We start from the raw sequence: 22,944 nt of genomic DNA on the forward strand, positions 1-22,944 counted from the left end.
TAGAGGCAATAATAAATTGGTTATTATTATATTTCCTTGTTCATGATAATCGTTTATTATCCATACTAAAATTGTATTGATAGGAAACTCTGATACATGTGTGGATACATAGACAACACCATGTCCCTAGTAAGCCTCTAGTTGACTAGCTCGTGGATCAATAGATGGTTACAGTTTCCTGACCATGGACATTGGATGTCGTTGATAACGGGATCACATCATTAGGAGAATGATGTGATGGACAAGACCCAATCCTAAGCCTAGCACAAGATCGTGTAGCTCGTTTGCTAAGAGCTTTTCTGATGTCAAGTATCATTTCCTTAGACCATGAGATTGTGCAACTCCCGGATACCGTAGGAATGCTTTGGGTGTACCAAACGTCACAACGTAACTGGGTGGCTATAAAGGGGCACTACATGTATCTCCGAAAGTGTGTGTTGGGTTGGCACGAATCGAGACTGGGATTTGTCACTCCGTGTAAACGGAGAGGTATCTCTGGGCCCACTCGGTAGGACATCATCATAATGTGCACAATGTGACCAAGGAGTTGATCACGGGATGATGTGCTACGGAATGAGTAAAGAGACTTGCCGGTAACGAGATTGAACAAGGTATCGGGATACCGACGATCGAATCTCGGGCAAGTAACATACCGATTGACAAAGGGAATTGTATACGGGATTGATTGAATCCCCGACATCGTGGTTCATCCGATGAGATCATCGTGGAACATGTGGGAGCCAACATGGGTATCCAGATCCCGCTGTTGGTTATTGGCCGGAGAACATCTCGGTCATGTCTGCATGGTTCCCGAACCCGTAGGGTCTACACACTTAAGGTTCCATGACGCTAGGGTTATAGGGAATAGATATACGTGATTACCGAATGTTGTTCGGAGTCCCGGATGAGATCCCGGACGTCACGAGGAGTTCCAGAATGGTCCGGAGGTAAAGATTTATATATGGGAAGTCCTGTTTTGGTCATCGAAAAAGTTTCGGGTGCTATCGGTAACGTACCGGGACCACCGGGAGGGTCCCGGGGGTCCACCAGGTGTGGCCACCGGCCCCAGAGGGCTGCGTGGGCCAAGTGTGTGAAGGGACCAGCCCCTAGGTGGGCTGGTGCGCCTCCCACAAGGGGCCCAAGGCGCAGGGAAGGGGGGAAGGGGGAAACCCTAGACTCAGATGGGCCTAAGGCCCACCTAGTGGTGCGCCCCCCCTCTCTCCCCCCTTGGCCGCCCCTCCAAGTCCCATCTAGGGCTGGCCGCGCCCCTTGGGTGGGAACCCTAGATGGGGGCGCAGCCCCTCCCCCTCCCCTATATATAGTGGGGGTTTTGGGGATGCCAGGGACATGAGAACATATCTCTCTTGGCGCAGCCCTACCCCTCTCCCTCCTCGTCTCTCGCAGTGCTTGGCGAAGCCCTGCTGGAGTGCCACGCTCCTCCATCACCACCATGCCGTTGTGCTGCTGCTGGATGGAGTCTTCCCCAACCTCTCCCTCTCTCCTTGCTGGATCAAGGCGTGGGAGACGTCACCGGGCCGCACGTGTGTTGAACGCGGAGGCGCCCTGGTTCGGCGCTTAGATCGGAATCAACCGCGATCTGAATCGCTACGAGTACGACTCCTTCATCCGCGTTCTTGCAACGCTTCCGCATCGCGATCTACAATGGTATGTAGATGCACTCCCCTTCCCCTCGGTGCTAGATTACTCCATAGATTGATCTTGGTGATGCGTAGAAAATTTTGAATTTCTGCTACGTTCCCCAACAAGTATGACATGCTGGTAAGCAGTATGACTTATATCGCCCACAACTCACTTGTGTTCTACTCGTGCATATAACATCAACGCATAAAATCAGGCTCGGATGCCACTGTTGGGGAACGTAGTAATTTCAAAAAAATTCCTACGCACACGCAAGATCATGGTGATGCATAGGAACGAGAGGGGAGAGTGTTGTCTACGTACCCTCATAGACCGAAAGCGGAAGCGTTAGCACAACGCGGTTGATGTAGCCGTACGTCTTCATGATCCGACCGATCAAGTACTGAACGCACGGCACCTCCGAGTTCAGCACACGTTCAGCCCGATGACGTCCCTCGAACTCCAATCCAGCCGAGTGTTGAGGGAGAGTTTCGTCAGCATGACGGCGTGGTTACTATGATGATGTTCTACCGACGCAGGGCTTCGCCTAAGCACCGCTACAGTATTATCGAGGTGGACTATGGTGGAGGGGGGCACCGCACACGGCTAAAAGATCAAACGATCAATTGTTGTGTCTATGGGGTGCCCCCCTGCCCCCGTATATAAAGGAGCAAGGGGGAGGCGGCCGGCCAAGGAGGAGGGCGCGCCAAGGGGGGAGTAGGACTCCTCCTTTTCTTGTTGGAGTAGGAGAGAAGGAAAGAGGGGGAGAGGGAGAAGGAAAAGGGGGCTGCACCCCTTGTCCAATTCGGACCAGAGGGGGGTGCGCGCCTCCTTCCTTTTGGCCTCTCTCCTCTATTCCCGTATGGCCCAATAAGGACCAATACTTCTCCGCGGCGAATTCCCGTAACTCTCCGGTACTCCGATAAATACCCGAATCACTCGGAACCTTTCCGAAGTCCGAATATAGTCGTCCAATATATCGATCTTTACGTCTCGGCCATTTCGAGACTCCTCGTCATGTCCCCGATCTCATCCGGAACACAGAACTACCTTCGGTACATCAAAACACATAAACTCATAATATAATCGTCATCGAACTTTAAGCGTGCGGACCCTACGGGTTTGAGAACTATGTAGACATGACCGAGACACGTCTCCGGTCAATAACCAATAGCGGAACCTGGATGCTCATATTGGCTCCCACATATTCTACGAAGATCTTTATCGGTCAGACCGCATAACAACATACGTTGTTCCCTTTCTCATCGGTATGTTACTTGCCCGAGATTCGATCGTCGGTATCTCAATACCTAGTTCAATCTCGTTACCGGCAAGTCTCTTTACTCGTTCCGTAATACATCATCCCACAACAAACTCATTAGTTGCAATGCTTGCAAGGCTTAAGTGATGTGCATTACCGGGAGGGCCCAGAGATACCTCTGCGACAATCGGAGTGACAAATCCTAATCTCGAAATACGCCAACCCAACAAGTACCTTTGGAGACACCTGTAGAGAACCTTTATAATCACCCAGTTACGTTGTGACGTTTGGTAGCACAAAAAGTGTTCCTCCGGTAAACGGGAGTTGCATAATCTCATAGTCATAGGAACATGTATAAGTCATGAAGAAAGCAATAGCAACATACTAAACGATCGAGTGCTAAGCTAACGGAATGGGTCAAGTCAATCACATCATTCTCCTAAATACGTGATCCCGTTAATTAAATGACAACCCATGTCAATGGCTAGGAAACTTAACCATCTTTGATCAACGAGCTAGTCAAGTAGAGGCATACTAGTGACACTCTGTTTGTCTATGTATTCACACATGTATTATGTATCCGGTTAATACAATTCTAGCATGAACAATAAACATTTATGATGATATAAGGAAATAAATAATAACTTTATTATTGCCTCTAGGGCATATTTCCTTCACTAATGGCGCACCACAAACATAGTGCGCCACTACTAACAAAATTTGTTTTTTTTCCAAAAATACTAATGGCGCACCGTGGCACAATGCGCCATTACTAGTTTTAACTAGTAATGGCGCACCAGTCACCCCGTGCGCCACTACTATCATTTTTTGTTTTTTTTGCAAAACTACTAATGGCGCACCGCCAGCTGGTGCGGCATTAGTAACCAGGGTTACTAATGGCGCATTTGTTGGTGATGCGCCATTAGTAACCTGGGACCAGCTAGATATTTTGGACAACCACCAACACACTCACTTTCCCCACTTCATTCTCTCCACCTCCTCCTCCAAGCTTGTCTCGGCTGCCTCCTCCTCCTCACCTCATTTGCACCATATATTCATCCAAATTAAGTGGTTAAATTACCTTTTTTTGATAGGTAAGTAAGGGGAAAGCTTTCTTTATGTTGTAGATCTACTTTTTTCTCCCTCCAACAACGTGCACATGCACTTTTTATGGCCTAGCTAGATCTATGTATGTTTGTGGTGTTGCATATGTTTGTGGTGTTGCATATATGTTTGTGTTTGCAGGTACCGGTATTTGAAATGCGATAGTTGCCAATATTTTTCCGGAATGTTGATTCATTTCCGTTTCGGCGAGAATTTTGGCACTATGCATTCTTTTTGGTCCTATTTTTAGGCAAAGTCATGCCAAATTTTTTCTTGGTTCTAAAATATCGTTTTGCTCTACCCCGCAGGCGACCATGGTCCGCACGATGACCGAAGGCATCGTGAATTGGTTTTTGAGCTCCGCGAAGGCCGAGATGCTTCAAAAGAACGAGACGGAGATAAGATGTCTGTGTCGAAGATGCAAGCTGAGGAGCCCTATGGACCCGGATTCCGTACAGGTGCGGGACCACCTGCTCTTGCGCGGTTTCATGGATGGCTATCGGTGGCAAGGTGATGAAGATTATTATGAAGTCGTCCGTGGGGGCCGACCGGCAAGAAATGAGGAAGGGCAGGAAGACAACCATGGCGAGGGCGGGTGAGAAGACGAAGAATCTCCAAGGCATGATCACGAAGTAGATGCAGTACACAGTCATCATGTAGAAGATGCCGGACATGATGATGAGGAAGATGCCGGAGCAGACGAAGGGCATGATCATGAAGATGAAGATGCCGGAGCAGACGACGATTGACCATCGATGGGCTGGGTGCAGGACCCTCATATTCAAGAGCTGCTTCTCAAGCAGACAGATAACGCAAGAGCTGCCGCCCGAGAGAAAGCCAAGCTGGATCAACTGGAGATAGATGCGGTTACTCCATTGTATGAAGGATCCAGGCCCGAGGATACCCACCTGAAAGTAACGCTCATGGCTCTGTAGATGAAGCTAAAACACAAAATGACCGACGCATGCTTCGACGAGAACATGTCATTCTGGCACGAACGTCTTCCCAAGGGGAACAAGTGCCCGACCAGTTTCGAGGAGGCGAAGAAAATCGTGTGTCCTCTGGATTTACCGCACGTGAAATACCATGTGTGCATGAACAATTGCATCATTTATCGGGACGAGCACGCGGAGTCTAGCATATGTCCGGTGTGCGGCGTCACTCGATGCAAGAAGAGGAAGAAAGCTCCTCGAAAAGTGGTGTGGTACTTTCCGATCACTCCTCGTCTGCAGCGGTATTTCGCGGACCCTAAGGTAGCAAAGCTCCTGCGTTGGCACACGGATAGGGAGGAGCAGAAGCGAGAAGATGACGCAAATGATCCGGAGATAAATAAAAAAGACAAGATGCTGAGTCACCCTCAGGATGGGAGCTAGTGGCAAGCGTTGAACTTCGAACACCCAGAATTTGGGAACGATCCAAGGAACATCGTGCTGGGCGCGAGCACCGATGGAGTCAATCCGTTTGGTAGACAGAGAAGCACACATAGCACCTGGCCTGTGTTTGCGTGGATGTACAACCTTCCCCCCTGGTTGTGCATGAAGAGGAAGTACATTCACATGAGTATGCTAATTGAAGGGCCGAAACAACCAGGGAACGACATCAATCTGTATCTGGGGCTGCTGAAAGAGGAGCTAGACATGCTGTGGAAAACGCCAGCCAATACGTGGGACGCCGCAGAGAAAGAATATTTCCCTATGAGAGCCGCACTGCTCACGACGGTGCACAACTATCTCGGTTACGGATATCTCGCGGGGCAGGTGGTCCACGGATTTTCTGGATGCGTCAGGTGCATGGATGACACAACGTATCGCCAGCTAGATAGAGATCCCGGGTCTTCGAAAACCGTGTTCATGGGACATCGAAGGTGGCTTCGCGACGATGACTCATGGAGCAAACGCAAGGATCTGTTCGATGGTGAAACCAAAACCCGAAGACGCCCGCGTATGAGGAGCGGCGAGGAAATAGATGAGCCGTTGAAAAATTGGAAAGATTGCCCACTGCCGGGAAAGAAGCAAAAGGCGCCAGAGCCGGGAAAAAAGCGAAAGGCGCAAGAGCCGCTGCTGAAGGTATGGAAAACGAGGTCTATTTTCTGGGACTTGCCGTACTGGAAGATCCACCGTGTGCCTCACAGCCTTGATGTCATGCATATCACGATGAACGTGTGCGAGAGTCTGCTTGGTACCCTGCTCAACATGCCAGAGAGGACCAAAGATGGGCCGAAAGCAAGGGTAGACTTGAAATCAATGGGCATCAGGGAGGAGCTTCACGCTAATGATGATGATGATGAGGCGAAGCAGGACACGAAAAGTCGTCGCAAAGGCAAAAAGGCCAAGAAGACTGGAAATGACTTCCCTCCCGCGTGCTTCACTCTAAGTCAGGAGGAGATCGATCAGTTTTTCACCTGCCTCGTAGGAGTAAAACTTCCTTACGGTTACACGGGGAAGATAAGCAGATACCTAGACTCAGCGAAGCAGAAGTTCAGCGGGATGAAGTCTCACGACTATCACGTGCTGATGAGGCAGAAACTTCCAGTTGCAATCCGTGGGATCATGGACTGTGACACCCAAAAATTTGGTTTGGTTTTATCAAGTTCTTTATTTGATTTGAAGGAGGTTATTTAATTTTTTCTTCTAAAGGACTCTCCTTCTAAAAAAAAAATTTCTTTTATGACAAGTATTTTGTTTGGATTCATCCAAGACTTGATCTTTGCTCTTGGAGGTTTTTCACCTTGTGTTGACTCAACACAAATGTTTTTCATTGGGAAAGTTTTTGGAAATCTTTTCTTCTATAAATAGCTCTATGGCATATGCAGTGATCCTTTCCTTCTCAAAATTTATCTCTTGCCTCAACCTAAGTTGAAAACTCCTCCCAAAAGCCATCTCCCCACTTTGTGTCAAGATAAACTTCAAATCCAGCTAGTTTAACTTCCCCATGATTTTATCTCCATTTATTTCTAATCAAAAACCTTTTCTGTCCTCTATTTTGACCCTTGGAAATTTACAAAGGAACCACTATTTCTCCTTTGAGTTTTGCCTCCAAACAAATTTCCCTGGCTAGTCCTTAGAACCCTCAACCAAGATCTAGGAAGATCCACTGGTCTCCAGTTCAAAATTTTCAAAATGTGCTTGCTGCAAGTTTGGGCCATATTTGCAAAATTTGGTGAAATTCATTTGTTTTCTTCTCCTAAAAATCTGAGAAAATTCAGGCAGCCTCTGGATGCATCAAGAGGTCACCTCACCAAGTCCCAGCTCCAGAAATTTTTTCCTCGTGCCCAAATCATATCGTCGAACACCTGGCATGCACTATACCTGTCGAAGTTCAGAGTTCAGAAACAGTTTCAGAGCCAGTGTCGTTTTCTTCAGAACACCATGTCGATCTCGCCAGTAGCTGCAGTGGCACCTTGCGCCCTATTCCTCCTTCTTATCCCCGCGCCGCACGGTCGCCTGGACGCTTGCGGGCGTCGGCGGCGCGCTGGCCGAGGTCCATCGCCCCATGCGCGGCGGCAGCCGCACCCGCTGCGGCTGCCAGAGAGGCGTAGCGTGGGACGGCACCGTCCAGCACCGCCCAAGCCACCGGAGACCACCGCGTGGCCGTCCCCTCCTCTGTGCACGCTGCAGAGCCGACGTCGTGAACTGGGAGGCACGGAGCGCGCTCCCTGCCGCCGTTGTGCCCGTACGGCCGTTCCGTCGAGGACCAGAGCATTATCCATGTCCGACCGAGATCTTAGCGGAGAAACGGTGCCAGTAGACCGTCACGGTGATGCCCAACCGCCTAAACCTACTGCCCGACCTCTGCCTCGCCGTAATTGCTCGCCGGTGTTATCCCGTTCACGGCCACCTCCTCGGATCGCCTATAAAAGGAGGTCCCGAGCTCGAACTCGAACACGCACCATCCCTACACCCCACAAGGACCACGCCAAGCCATAGGGAAGGCCTCGAGGAGGTCTTCTTACTCAACTCCGGCCGCCTCGACCCGCTTCGGGATCCGGCAGGATTCGCTCCAGTGCGTGCACCCCCGCCTCTCAACTCATGCCAGTAGCCTCCTAGTGCATCCACCTCTCTGACCCGCGCCCTAATTTGGAGTTTGCAGCACCCACCGGAGAGTTCCACCCTCGCCCGAACCACCGTCCGCCGGAGATAAGGTCGCCGTCGACGTGGTGCTCACCGACGGCCAAGTCCACCACCCACCGACGCGGAAGAACACCCTGAACCCGTAGGTACCCTCCGATCACCCTACCTCGCCGTGGATCAACGCCGACGACCACCGCAGCCTTCGGGCGCCGGCGAGCTCTGTTGGAGTTTGAACCTGACGGGTGGGACCCCCTCGGCAGCCTCTCTTTCTTTTCCTTCGAACCGTTTTCTGAAGGCGCCTTCGGGCAAATTGTGTTTTCCCCTCTGGGCTGGCGTATTTCGTACCGAAGTGTTTTCTGCTTTTTCAAACAAGGCCTGGATCTTTTCTGTTTCATCACAGATTAGTCCTTGGACTAAAACCCTTATATCTTTTTAACAAAAGATGCTTTTTGATTGATTCTTTTTTTGTCAGTCTTCTATTTTCGTCTAGTTTTTTATAGTATTTATTTGTAAAAAATTTGGAATAATTTTTATACACGCAACGGTTTTCACATTAGTATAACGTTTCTTTATACCGTAGATTTCGGAGGAGGTGACGGAGCCGCGAACTTCGCCGAGCTAGACTCCGACTTCTCCGAACCAGGCAAGCATGTTTGAACCTTTGATATGATGAGTGTTTTGCATGTTTGCTTGAATAGTTTGTGCATGGCATATGAGCATCAATAAGTGTTACGTTGCATGCAAGGCAACTACCCGTGTGCTTCGAAGTTTGATGTGATCTTTTGATGGGAGATGAACTGATCATGTGGTGACATGAGAGGTAGTAAGATGGTACTGTTGTAGCATGCCAGTCTTATGTCAACCGTTAAACTCCGACGTTAATGTGGACCGAGCCACGTTACCGTTCGTCCCCTTTCCGTGCTGCCACATGTTTTCTGCAAAAAATACGGTTTAGTAAGTTGCAAACCTCTTTCCTTGTACACACCAAATAGAGGGGCCGGGATGAGGGTTCCATGGCCCTGGATTAAAGCCAGTCATCCGGTCAGGGGGCATGGGTGTTTCCGGTTGGGACCGAGAGGGGGGCACCCCTTAGAGCGCGCGATATAAATTTGATCCCATGCTACGCGAGGTTGTAGCCTCCCCGTCTCAAGGTTTTTCTTGAACGTTGCCTAGGGTGATTCCTGGCATCAGAATGTGGAATGGGTGTGTACTGGTTAGATGTGTTTCTCCTAAAATACCGTAAACGGAACTAGTCCCTTGTGACTACTGAAATCCATTGGTTGTGGTTAAGAGTACAAACTCTGCAGAGTCAAAACCTTCCGAGTCATCGTGTCCATGGTCAAGGACCTGGGTCAATGTATCCAAACAGTATCCATATCAGTCTCAGTGTCAGTCCCTGTGTCAGTCCCCGTGGAAATCCCCGGTGAACAAGCTTGAGTGGTAAACCCGGTTGAATGTTATTCCTGTGGATGGACTAACCATTTTATTATTTCGTACCTGAGTATTTCCTTGAGATGATTTAACTTCATGAGCTACTGGAATATCGGGTTATGAAATATAAGCCCTTTATGTGATGTCGCTCCGACGTCCGACTGTGGCACTCTTGTTATTTACTTTTGATATAAGCCCTTTATGTGATGTCGCTCAGACGTCCGACTGTGGCACTCTTGTTATTTACTTTTGATATAAGCCCTTTATGTGATGTCGCTCAGACGTCCGACTGTGGCAATCTTGTTATTCACTTTTGATATAAGCCCTTTATGTGATGTCGCTCAGACGTCCGACTGTGGCACTCTTGTTATTTACTTTTGATATAAGCCCTTTATGTGATGTCGCTCAGACGTCCGACTGTGGCACTCTCGTTATTTACTTTTGTTGTAAGCCCTTTCCGTGATGTCGCTCAGACGTCTGACAGTGGCACGCACTATCGTTTATATTTCATTATAAGCCCTTTATGTGGTGTCGCCCTGACGCCCGATTGCAGCATTGTTAATTTGTTTGTACCCTTTCGAGGAGTCATTTCAGACACTCGATTGGCCTTCAGTATTACATTGGGATTTCGGGAGGACTACCACCCGACTTCCTTTTTATTTCCCATGCACTGCAAGTTTATTATCGGAGTGTGCATTATTAATCTGCTCATGTGCATCATGTTTGCATTTGTTATATCTTATGTCCAACTATCTTGCGAGTACTTTCATAGTACTCACCTGGCTTGTTGATTTGGCCAGATGTTGACGAAGGCGATCTCATGGATGATGAGTTTGATAGCGAGTCCGACGCCTAGAGGAGTCCCAGTCAGTCCCGTGCGATCCTGAATTTGGTCACTTGTATTATATACGCTTCCGCCACCCACAATAAAAGTCCTCGAGCCTCACTCCGACGCTCGATGAGCTGTAAGATTTAAGAGTCATATCACCCACTTCACTGTGACATATCCACCACCACTTTTATTACGAGTCAGTAGTTATGCCACCATACCCCTTGTGTCATATCCACCTTTATGTATAATATCGGCGTGCTTGTAATAAATTGTTGAGCAGCCTCCGCTCAACCTTGTATTATATTTAGTACTCCTGGATATTTCTGTGATCAAGAATTTGTCTACCAGTAAGAAGGATTCTTCTCTACTGGTCCGTTAAAGGGATCGGTTTCTCAATAATTGTTTTATTGGAAAACCGGTCGTGACAAGCTTGGTATCAGAGCCAGGCTGACTGTAGGAGGCCACTAGGTGCGATCGCTAATCGGTTATTAGCGTATTTAGTGCTTTTTCAGCATTTTGCAAATGTAGCTATTTTCTGTTAGTCATCATAAATTTATGATTTGACTATTCAGAATTTTTGCCTACTTTTGCAGATGGCTGGCAACGACTGCGAGTCGCGGGTGTTCGCCAATGTGCCTGAGGGGTTTGTCAAGCTTCTCATCTCCATCACCAACCTCACGATCGGGCCGTCGACTCGTCCAGAGTTCACACTTTACCAGCACAAGCTCAGCGACGACGTGTCTATGCACCAGGCCGTGGTGCAATTCAAGGGAAGACGTTCTGCATCTCGCCACTTCCGTTTTGTGGGAAGGGCCATGCCTACGGAGAGGCATGCCATGCAGATGGCCGCCCGTGAGGCGATAGCTCGTCTTCGGGATGTTCTTCCTACGATGAAGACTCGTCGCTACCGCTACCTCCCATGCCATGTGCCATATACTTGTCACTATGCATTCGCCTGCCATAGGGGAGATAGAGATGAGGCTATCGAGATGCTTGTTGAGTATCTCAAAGCCCTTGAGGCAGCTTTCGACAACCTCGTGGACGACCTTGTGGCTGCCCGTATGGACTCAGTTCGGGGCTGTTCCGCCAACAGGAGGGAGCTTCTCCACATGGCACCGCCACTGACTTTCGTCTCGTCCTCAGCACCCTATACACCTGCCATTTTAGCCACCACTCGCCGTCTGCCTACCACTGAGGAGTTTGACCAAGTCATTGCTCCTACTCCAAGTAGAGCTGCACCGCCTGTCGCACCCGCACCAACTCCTCAACGCAGTGCTACGCGCCTGGAGCCTATTAGGGAGGAGGAGGAGGTTGAGTCTCCTGCACCTCTGGGTCTTACCCTCGGCAGGCCGAGGGAAGTTTTCACCATCTCCGACTGAGTGCGCCTAGCGACCGTGTGATGCACCCGCTTGTATGATATGTTTATATGTACCTAGGTTTGGTGAGGAGTAGTTTGTGTGCGCATCATGTAGGATCTCGGAGAAGTGCACTAGCCTAAATAACATGTTAGGAATGTGTACGCACATCCTGAGTGATGTATTGTATAATTACGAATCGCGTGTAAGATATGTACTAAGCAGTCCTTCTCCATGCGCAATCAAGTATTTTTCTTGAAAAATCTTGAGGTCTTTTAAATTTTCGCCTTTGCGAAATTATTCCTTGTGCCACACAGTTCTTCTCATGAGTTTTGCAAAAAAATACCCCAGAGTGGAAAATGCCTCGTCCCTGGACTCGTTCCATGCCAAATCCACAGGAAGAAGTTTATGGAACCCAGACAAGCAACAACTTCACACAGGGGCAGTCTAGTCAGCAGGGCAGCGAGGCAGCATTTTCTCAAGTATGCCGCCTTTTTGAACAAAGCCAGCAGCAGCATCAGGAAATGATGAATCACATTATCAATATGGGAAATCACCGTGAGCCATACCAGCCGCATTCCAGGTTGTCTGAACTACAAAAGACACGTCCTCCAACGTTCGCTCACATTGATAGGCCGCTTGAGGCCGATGATTGGCTTCGTGACATCGAAAGGAAGTTGATTATTGCACAATGTTCAGATCGTGAGAAGGTGCTTTATGCACCTCACTACCTCACTGGAGCAGTTGCAGCATGGTGGGAAAATTTTCTACACATGCACCCCAATGAACATAACATCACCTGGGAAGAGTTTAAGGAAGGTTTTCGTGGGGCGCACATCCCCAGGAGCAATATAAAGATCAAGAAAAGGGAGTTTGATGACCTCAAGCAGAGAGGCATGACAGTGACTGAGTACAACAGTCAGTTCACTCAATTATCTCGTTATGCCTACGATGAGCATATGACTAAGAATAAAAGGATGGAAAAAAATTTGGATGGTCTGGCGCCAGCACTTAAATGCCAACTGGTCGTACACACCTTTCCAGACTTCAAAACACTGGTTGACAAGGCTATTACATTGGAGAATGAGCGCCGCTGCCTGGAGGATATTCGCAAGCGAAAAAGGGACAAGACGACTCATGCTCGCAACAACCGGAGCAAGACTGATATTCAGAGGAATGAAGCCAGAAAATCCACAACCACAGCTCTAAGGCCAACCAAACATTTTCATTCAAGGGACAAGGACTTTACGTACCGCCCAGGTGTCACTTGCTATGCTTGCGGAGAGGAAGTACACTATGCCAAACAGTGCCCAAAGCCAAGGAACTCGGCCCCCAAGCCGAACAATGGTGGAAATAATCCAGCCCCTAGGCGTAACAACTTCAACCCCAACAACAATCACAAGAAGGGTCACTTGAACCATGTGACCAAGGAGGAAGCACAGAATGCCCCAGATATCGTGCTCGGTACGTTCCCTGTCAACACAATACCTGCCACGGTTTTGTTTGATTCTGGAGCTTCTCACTCGTTCATTTCGAAGAGTTTTGTTTTGCAACATCGTTTTCCGATACTTCCTTTGGAAAAGTCCATGATCATCAAGTCCCCCGGGAATAAGCAGATCACTCAGAGTTACTGCCAAGGTGTGATTATTGAGTTTGAAAGACTAAAGTTTCAGGCGAATCTCATCGTGTTGGAAAATAAAGGACTGGATGTTATCCTAGGAATGGACTGGTTAACCACCAACAAGGGATTTATCGACTGTTTCAATCGGACTACGATTCTTACTCATCATCACGGCAAGACAATAAAGGTTGCAGCTCAAGAGAGACCACGGTCACGACAACCAAAGTTGAACAAGGTGGACATTTCAGAATTGAGAAAAGTTCCAGTGGTGTGTGAATTTCCTGACGTATTTCCCGAAGAACTACCAGGCATGCCACCAGACCGGGAAATAGAGTTCAGCATTGAACTAGCACCTGGCACCACCCCCATTTACAAGAAACCTTATAGAATGGCACCCTCCGAGTTGGTAGAATTAAAGAAGCAAATAAAAGAATTACTGGACAAAGGATTTATACGAGCCAGCTCCTCACCTTGGGGTTCACCAGTATTATTTGCCAAGAAAAAGGATCGGACACTGAGATTGTGTATAGACTATTGAGCACTCAACATGGTCACCATCAAAAACAAATATCCGATGCCCCGGATAAATGATTTATTTGACCAGCTCGCACAAGCCAAGGTGTTCTCAAAAATTGATTTAAGATCGGCATATCATCAATTAAAGGTACGGACAGAAGATATCCCTAAGACAACATTCACCTCCAGATACGGATTATATGCGTTCACAGTAATGCCGTTTGGACTGACGAACGCCCCCGCATATTTCGTCCACCTCATGAACAAAGTGTTTATGAAATTTATGGACAAATTTGTAGTGGTGTTCATTGATGATATTCTGGTATACTCAAAGACACCGGAAGAACATGCTGAACATCTCCGAATTGTACTGGGAGAATTAAGGAAACATCAATTATACGCCAAATTTAGCAAATGTGAATTTTGGCTAAGACAGGTTGGTTTTCTAGGCCATGTACTGACCCAAGAGGGCGTGGCCGTAGACCCAGAAAAAGTGAAAGACGTTCTTGGCTGGAAACCACCAGCCAACGTAACAGATGTACGAAGTTTCCTAGGAATGGCAGGATATTACCGAAGGTTTATTGAAGGATTCTCCACCGTGGCAAAACCAATGACACAGTTACTCAAGAAGGATAAGAAATTTGTATGGACTAAAGCGTGCGAGAAAAGTTTCCAAGAACTCAAAAGGAAATTAACAACATCACCAGTTTCGGTTGTGCCGGACATACACAAAAGCTTTGAAGTGTATTGTCACGCATCCCGGAAGGGCCTCGGGTGCGTATTGATGCAGGACGGCAGAGTTGTCGCATATGCTTCCAGGCAACTACGGAAGCATGAAGAAAATTATCCTACTCATGACTTGGAGCTAGTAGCAGTCATCCATGCACTCAAAGAGTGGAGGCACTTTTTGCTGGGAAATCGTTGTGAAATATATACGGACCATAAAAGCCTTAAATATATTTTCACACAACCAGAACTCAACTTACGACAACGGCGCTGGTTGGAATTTGTCAAGGACTATGATGTCGGCGTTCACTGCCATCCAGGGAAAGCAAATGTAGTGGCAGACGCTCTTAGTCGGAACCCCCGCTCGGGCAACGACAGTCCACAGAATTTGAGGCCTGAAATTCAGCAGGAGTTCGCCAAACTCAACATGGTGATAGTCGCCGAGGGCAAGGTATCAAATCTGGAGATACAACCCACCCTAATGGAACAGATTAAGAAGGCTCAGCATGGACACCCCAGCATCGAAGGTATAAAGAGAAAAGTGAGCCTTGGCAAGGCTTCAGAGTTCGTCGTAGACAAAGAGGGAGTATTATGGTACGGAGACAGACTTTGCGTACCAAACATTGAGGGCCTCAAACAACAAATTCTAACCGAAGGCCACACCGCCCCATATTCAATCCACCCCAGAGGAACCAAAATGTACAAAGACATTCAGGAAAGATTTTGGTGGCACGATATGAAGAGGGATATAGCCACATTCATTGCATGTTGTGATTCGTGTCAGCGCATTAAGGCCGAGCACCAAAAACCAGCAGGGCTGCTACAGCCAAACAGGATACCTGAGTGGAAATGGGACAAGATTGGAATGGATTTTATCGTCGGGCTACCTCGATCACAATGCGGAAATGATGCCATATGGGTCATCACAGATAGGCTAACCAAGGTAGCACATTTCATTCCCGTGAAGACGACCTACTCCACTCAGAAGCTTGCTAAACTTTATCTCTCCCATATAGTTTGTCTGCATGGAGTCCCAAAGACCATAATATCCGACCGGGGCACTCAATTTGTCTCTAAATTTTGGGATCACTTACAACAAGCTCTGGGCACTTAGCTGGCATTCAGTACAGCGTACCACCCCCATACTGATGGACAAACTAAACGCGTGAACCAAATCCTAGAAGACATGCTGAGAGCCTCTGTTCTCACCTATGGAACCAGTTGGGAGGAAAGCTTACCATATGCCGAGTTCGCGTACAACAACAGTTACCAAGCCAGCCTACAAATGGCACCTTTTGAAGCATTGTACGGACGGAGATGTCGTACCCCATTAAATTGGTCAGAAATAGGTGACAGTCGTATCTTCGGCCCAGGCATGCCCAAGGAAGCCGAGGAGAAAGTTAAACAAATCAGGGACCGACTCAAGACAGCTCAAAGCCGACAAAAGAGCTATTACGACCAAAAACATCGTAAGGTCAGCTTTGAACCCGGTGAATATGTATACCTACGAGTGTCCCCTATGAGGGGCCTACAACGGTTCAAAATTAAAGGAAAGCTAGCCCCAAGATTTATTGGACCCTTCTGTGTGGTTGCACGAAGAGGCACAGTAGCCTACCTGCTAGACCTACCCAAAGAGCTGTCAGACGTCCACGACGTGTTCCACGTCTCACAGTTGAGGAAGTGTGTGAGCAACCCAGAAAAGCATGTATCTCATGAGAGCATTGATATGCAACCAGACCTCACCTACAGAGAGCGGCCAATAAAAATATTGGAAGAGTCTGAAAGGAGGACCCGTCAGAAAACAATTAAATTTTTCATGGTTCAGTGGAGCAATCACACCGAGGATGAAGCAACATGGGAAACAGAGGACTTTCTTCAGGCGGAGTATCCACATCTATTTGAGGATCAGCTGAAATCTCGGGGACGAGATTTTTCCTAAGGGGGTAGGTGTTGTGACACCCAAAATTTTTGTTTGGTTTTATCAAGTTCTTTATTTGATTTGAAGGAGGTTATTTAAATTTTCTTCTAAAGGACTCTCCTTCTCAAAAAAATAAATTCTTTTATGACAAGTATTTTGTTTGGATTCATCCAAGACTTGATCTTTGCTCTTGGAGGTTTTTCACCTTGTGTTGACTCAACACAAATGTTTTTAATTGGGAAAGTTTTTGGAAATCTCTTCTTCTATAAATAGCTCTATGGCATATGGAGTGATCCTTTCCTTCTCAAAATTTATCTCTTGCCTCAACCTAAGTTGAAAACTCCTCCCAAAAGCCATCTCCCCACTTTGTGTCAAGATAAACTTCAAATCCAGCAAGTTTAACTTCCCCATGATTTTATCTCCATTTATTTCTAATCAAAAACCTTTTATGTCCTCTATTTTGACCCTTGGAAATTTACAAAGGAACCACTATTTCTCCTTTGAGTTTTGCCTCCAAACAAATTTTCCTGGCTAGTCCCAGGAAGATCCACTGGTCTCCAGTTCAAAATTTTCAAAATGTGCTTGCTGCAAGTTTGGGCCATATTTGCAAAATTTGGTGAAATTCATTTGTTTTCTTCTCCTAAAAATCTGAGAAAATTCAGGCAGCCTCTGGATGCATCAAGAGGTCACCTCACCAAGTCCCAGCTCCAAATTTTTTTCCTCGTGCCCAAATCATATCGTCGAACACCTGGCATGCACTGTACCTGTCGAAGTTCAGAGTTCAGAAATAGTTTCAGAGCCAGTGTCGTTTTCTTCAGAACACCATGTCGATCTCGCCAGTAGCTGCAGTGGCACGTTGCGCCCTGTTCCTCCTTCTTATCCCCGCGCCGCACGGTCGCCTGGATGCTTGCGGGCGTCGGCGACGAGCTGGCCGAGGTGCATCGCCCCATGCGCGGCGGCAGCAGCACCCGCTGCGGCTGCCAGAGACGCGCAGCATGGGACGGCGCCGTCCAGCACCGCCCAAGCCACCAGAGACCACCGCGTGGCCGTCCCCTCCTCTGTGCACGCTGCAGAGCCGTCGTCATGAACTGGGAGGCACGGAGCGCGCTCCCTGCCGCCGTTTTGCCCATACGGCCGTTCCGTCGAGGACCAGAGCATTATCCATGTCCGAACGAGATCTTAGCGGAGAAACGGTGCCAGTAGACCATCACGGTGATGCCCAACCGCCTAAACCTACTGCCCGACCTCTGCCTTGCTGTAATTGCTTGCCGGCGTTATCCCGTTCACGGCCACCTCCTCGGATCGCCTATAAAAGGAGGTCCCGAGCTCGAACTCGAACACGCACCATCCCTACACCCCACAAGGACCACGCCAAGCCACAAGGAAGGCCTCGAGGAGGTCTTCTTCCTCAACTCCGGCCGCCTCGACCCGCTTCGGGATCCGGCAGGATTCGCTCCAGTGCGTGCACCCCCGCCTCTCAACTCATGCCAGTAGCCTCCTAGTGCATCCACCTCTCTGACCCGCGCCCTAATTTGGAGTTTGCAGCACCCACCGGAGAGTTCCACCCTCGCCCGAACCACCGTCCGCCAGAGATAAGGTCGCCGTCGACGTGGTGCTCACCGACGGCCAAGTCCACCACCCACCGACGCGGAAGAACACCCTGAACCCGTAGGTACCCTCCGATCACCCTACCTCGCCGTGGATCAACGCCGGCGACCACCGCAGCCTTCGGGCGCCGGCGAGCTCTGTTGGAGTTTGAACCTGACGGGTGGGACCCCCCCGACAGCCTCTCTTTCTTTTCCTTCGAACCGTTTTCTGAAGGCGCCTTCGGGCAAAGTGTGTTTTCCCCTCTGGGCTGGCGTATTTCGTACCGAAGTGTTTTCTGCTTTTTCAAACAAGCCCCTGGATCTTTTCTGTTTCATCACAGATTAGTCCTTGGACTAAAACCCTTATATCTTTTTAACAAAAGATGCCTTTTGATTGATTCTTTTTTTTCAGTCTTCTATTTTCGTCTAGTTTTTAATTGTATTTATTTGGAAAAAATTTGGAATAATTTTTATACACGCAATGGTTTTCACGTTAGTATACGGTTTCTTTATACCGTAGATTCCGGAGGAGGTGACGGAGCCGCGAACTTCGCCGAGCTAGACTCCGACTTCTCCGAACCAGGCAAGCATGTTTGAACCTTTGATATGATGAGTGTTTTGCATGTTTGCTTGAATAGTTTGTGCATGGCATATGAGCATCAATAAGTGTTACATTGCATGCAAGGCAACTACCCGTGTGCTTCGAAGTTTGATGTGATCTTTTGATGGGAGATGACCTGATCATGTGGTGACATGAGAGGTAGTAAGATGGTACTGTTGTAGCATGCCAGTCTTATGTCAACCGTTAAACTCCGACGTTAACGTGGACCGAGCCACGTTACCGTTCGTCCCCTTTCCGTGCTGCCACATGTTTTCTGCAAAGAATACGGTTTAGTAAGTTGCAAACCTCTTTCCTTGTACACACCAAATAGAGGGGCCGGGATGAGGGTTCCATGGCCTTGGATTAAAGCCAGTCATCCGGTCAGGGGGCATGGGTGTTTCCAGTTGGGACCGAGAGGGGGGCACCCCTTAGAGCGCGCGATATAAATTTGATCCCATGCTACGCGAGGTTGTAGCCTCCCCGTCTCAAGGTTTTTCTTGAACGTTGCCTAGGGTGATTCCTGGCATCGGAATGTGGAATGGGTGTGTACTGGTTAGATGTGTTTCTCCTAAAATAACGTAAACGGAACTAGTCCCTTGTGACTACTGAAATCCGTTGGCTGTGGTTAAGAGTACAAACTCTGCAGAGTCAAAACCTTCCGAGTCATCGTGTCCATGGTCAAGGACCTGGGTCAATGTATCCAAACAGTATCCATATCAGTCTCAGTGTCAGTCCCTGTGTCAGTCCCCGTGGAAATCCCCGGTGAACAAGCTTGAGTGGTAAACCCGGTTGAATGTTATTCCTGTGGATGGACTAACCATTTTATTATTTCGTACCTGAGTATTTCCTTGAGATGATTTAACTTCATGAGCTACTGGAATATCGGGTTATGAAATATAAGCCCTTTATGTGATGTCGCTCCGACGTCCGACTGTGGCACTCTTGTTATTTACTTTTGATATAAGCCCTTTATGTGATGTCGCTCAGACGTCCGACTGTGGCACTCTTGTTATTTACTTTTGATATAAGCCCTTTATGTGATGTCGCTCAGACGTCCGACTGTCGCAATCTTGTTATTTACTTTCTATATAAGCCCTTTATGTGATGTCGCTCAGACGTCCAACTGTGGCACTCTTGTTATTTACTTTCGATATAAGCCCTTTATGTGATGTCGCTCAGACGTCCGACTGTGGCACTCTCGTTATTTACTTTTGTTGTAAGCCCTTTCCGTGATGTCGCTCAGACGTCCGACAGTGGCACGCACTATCGTTTATATTCCATTATAAGCCCTTTATGTGGTGTCGCCCTGACGCCCGACTGCGGCATTGTTAATTTGTTTGTACCCTTTCGAGGAGTCATTTCAGACACTCGATTGGCCTTCAGTATTACATTGGGATTTCGGGAGGACTAGCACCCGACTTCCTTTTTATTTCCCATGCAGTGCAAGTTTATTATCGGAGTGTGCATTATTAATCTGCTCATGTGCATCATGTTTGCATTTGTTATATCTTATGTCCAAACTGTCTTGCGAGTACTTTCATAGTACTCACCTGGCTTGTTGATATGGCCAGATGTTGACGAAGGCGATCTCATGGATGATGAGTTTGATAGCGAGTCCGACGCCTAGAGGAGTCCCAGTCAGTCCCGTGCGATCCTGAATTTGGTCACTTGTATTATATACGCTTCCGCCACCCACAATAAAAGTCCTCGAGCCTCACTCCGACGCTCGATGAGCTATAAGATTTAGGAGTCATGTCACCCACTTCACTGTGACATATCCACCACCACTTTTATTACGAGTCAGTAGTTATGCCACCATAGCCCTTGTGTCATATCCGTCTTTATGTATAATATTGGCGTGCTTGTAATAAATTGTTGAGCAGCCTCCGCTCAACCTTGTATTATATTTAGTACTCCTGGATATTTCTGTGATCAAGAATTTGTCTACCAGTAAGAAGGATTCTTCTCTACTGGTCCGTTAAAGGGATCGGTTTCTCAATAAATGTTTTATTGGAAAACCGGTCGTGACATGGACGCGCACGTCCGTGAAACGCTATTTGGCCTATGCAACTTTTTCGACGTCATCTCTCGGAAGTCGGTTGGCGTGAGGCAGCTCAGAAGGCTACAGGAAGAGATCGTGGTGATACTATGCGAGCTTGAGATGTACTTCCCGCCCGCATTCTGCGACGTTATGGTGCATCTGCTGGTCCATATCGTGGAGGATATCATCCAACTCGGGCCGACGTTCCTGCACATCATGATGCCGTTCGAAAGGATGAATGGTGTCATCAAAGGATACGGTCGCAGCATGTCACGTCCAGAGGGAAGCATAGCCAGGGTCTTTCTGACCGAAGAGTGCATGTCGTACTGCACGAATTATCTAGGCATCGAGAACCCCGTTGGTCTGCCCGTCAACAGGCACCTCGGCAGGCTCGCTGGATGGGGTCACCGTGAGGGTCGCCGCGAAATGCATGTCGACTTCGAAGGTCGACTCGCCGACTTTGAAAGAGCAAACCTAGTCACGCTACAACACATAGACGTGGTCGGTCCTTGGGTGGTAGAGCACAAAACCTTTATTGAGAAGACGTACAATGACCGAGGCCAACAGAGGACGGACGGAGATATAATGAAAGAGCACAACTCAAGTTTCACGCGTTGGTTCAAGCAGAAGCTTTTGTCGTACCCTTTACATGAGGATTCTTCCGCGGAAGAACAACTCATATTCGCCTTGTCCAGGGCGCCGAGCACAACCTGATGACGTATGAGGCGTACGATATCAACGACTACACATTCTACATCGAGGGAAAGGACATGAAGAGCGATGGTTATCAGAACTCCGGGGTAACGATGGAATCCTACACCGGTAACGACAAGGACAGATACTACGGAAGGATCGAGGAGATCTGGGAGCTGAGCTACGCTGGAGAGAAGGTCCCGATGTTCCCTGTCAGATGGGCCATGAGCGTCCTAAATGAAGACCGGTATTTCACCACCATGGTTATACCTGAAGCCAAATCCAAGACCGCGGGTGCAAACGTCACCGCCAAAAATGAGCCATGGGTACTGGCTTCCCAAGTGGACCAATGCTTCTTCATTACCGACCCGTCAAAGCCCAGTCGTGGTTTCGTGAGGAGAGGCAAAAGGAAGATCATCGGAATGGATGGAGTCGCCAATGAGCAAGACTTCGACAAGTACGGCGACCCAAAGATGGAACATGACGACGACGATGAAGTACCAACATACACCACAAGAAGAAGCAGGACCACCCTACCTAAAGGACGTCCGTTCAAGAGAAGAACTCCATTGACGAAAAATAAGGGCAAGAAGATTGTGAACAGATAGCTAGCTAAGATCGATTGTATTTAAAATGTAGCCCTCATTTCTCGATTGTATTTCGACATATCGAAATGATATTTCTTCTGTTCTAGTGTCCTCATGAATATTTATTTATGTTTATTATGGTATTGAATTTCTAACTCACAAAAAGTATTGAATTTGTTAATATTTTTGAACTCATGAATATTTTTAAATTTCATGGGCACTTTTTGAATTCATGAATATTTTTTCAAATTTGATGATATTTTTTCATATTCAATATGAAAAAATATTGAATATTCATGAGGACACTCGATCTCGACCCCCCTCCATCTCGATCGCTATCCCCCCTCGCCAGATCCCCCTCGCCGCCGAACACCCCCCCACCCTCCCCCGCTCCACCGCCGCCGCCGACCCCCTGCACCCTTCCCCACTCCACCGCCGCGGAGCACCCACCGCACCCTCCCCCGCTCCACCGCCGCCGCCGACCCCCCGCACCCTTCCCCGCTCCACCGCCGCCGAGCACCCACCGCACCCTCCCCCGCTCCACCGCCGCCGCCGACCCCCCGCACCTTCCCCGCTCCACCGCCACCGCCGACCCACCGCACCCTCCCCTGTCTCCTCGCTCGGTTCCCCCTCCCTCCCCCCCCCCGAGCGCCATTGCTATACAAAAAAAAAGATTACTAATGGCGCACCTCTCTGGGGTGCGCCATTGCTATTAAAAAAAGATTACTAATGGCGCACCTCTCTGGGATGCGCCATTGCTATAAAAAAATTCTAATGGAGCACCGCTCGGGGGTGCGCCATTGCTAACCCTTCCCCCCCCCCACCTAATTTTTTTTCTATATTCCCCATCTCTCTCACCCGCCCACTGCTGCCCCGACCCGCCCACTGCCCCGACCCGTACTGCGCCGCCGCCGCCCCCGCGCCGCCGCCGCCTCCCCCGTTCCGACCCTCGCCACGGCGGCGA

General features: G+C 48.5%; 1 protein-coding gene across 1 annotated transcript in view; it reads left to right on the forward strand.

Moving 5' to 3' along the window:
• LOC141026648 (uncharacterized) overlaps positions 1-22,944 on the forward strand; it is a 136,114-nt gene that overhangs the window by 112,677 nt on the left and 493 nt on the right. The gene's annotated exons all lie outside the window — the stretch shown is intronic.

The sequence above is a fragment of the Aegilops tauschii genome, chromosome 7 (assembly GCF_002575655.3).
Source record: "Aegilops tauschii subsp. strangulata cultivar AL8/78 chromosome 7, Aet v6.0, whole genome shotgun sequence".
In the NCBI taxonomy this organism is placed as follows: domain Eukaryota; kingdom Viridiplantae; phylum Streptophyta; class Magnoliopsida; order Poales; family Poaceae; genus Aegilops; species Aegilops tauschii.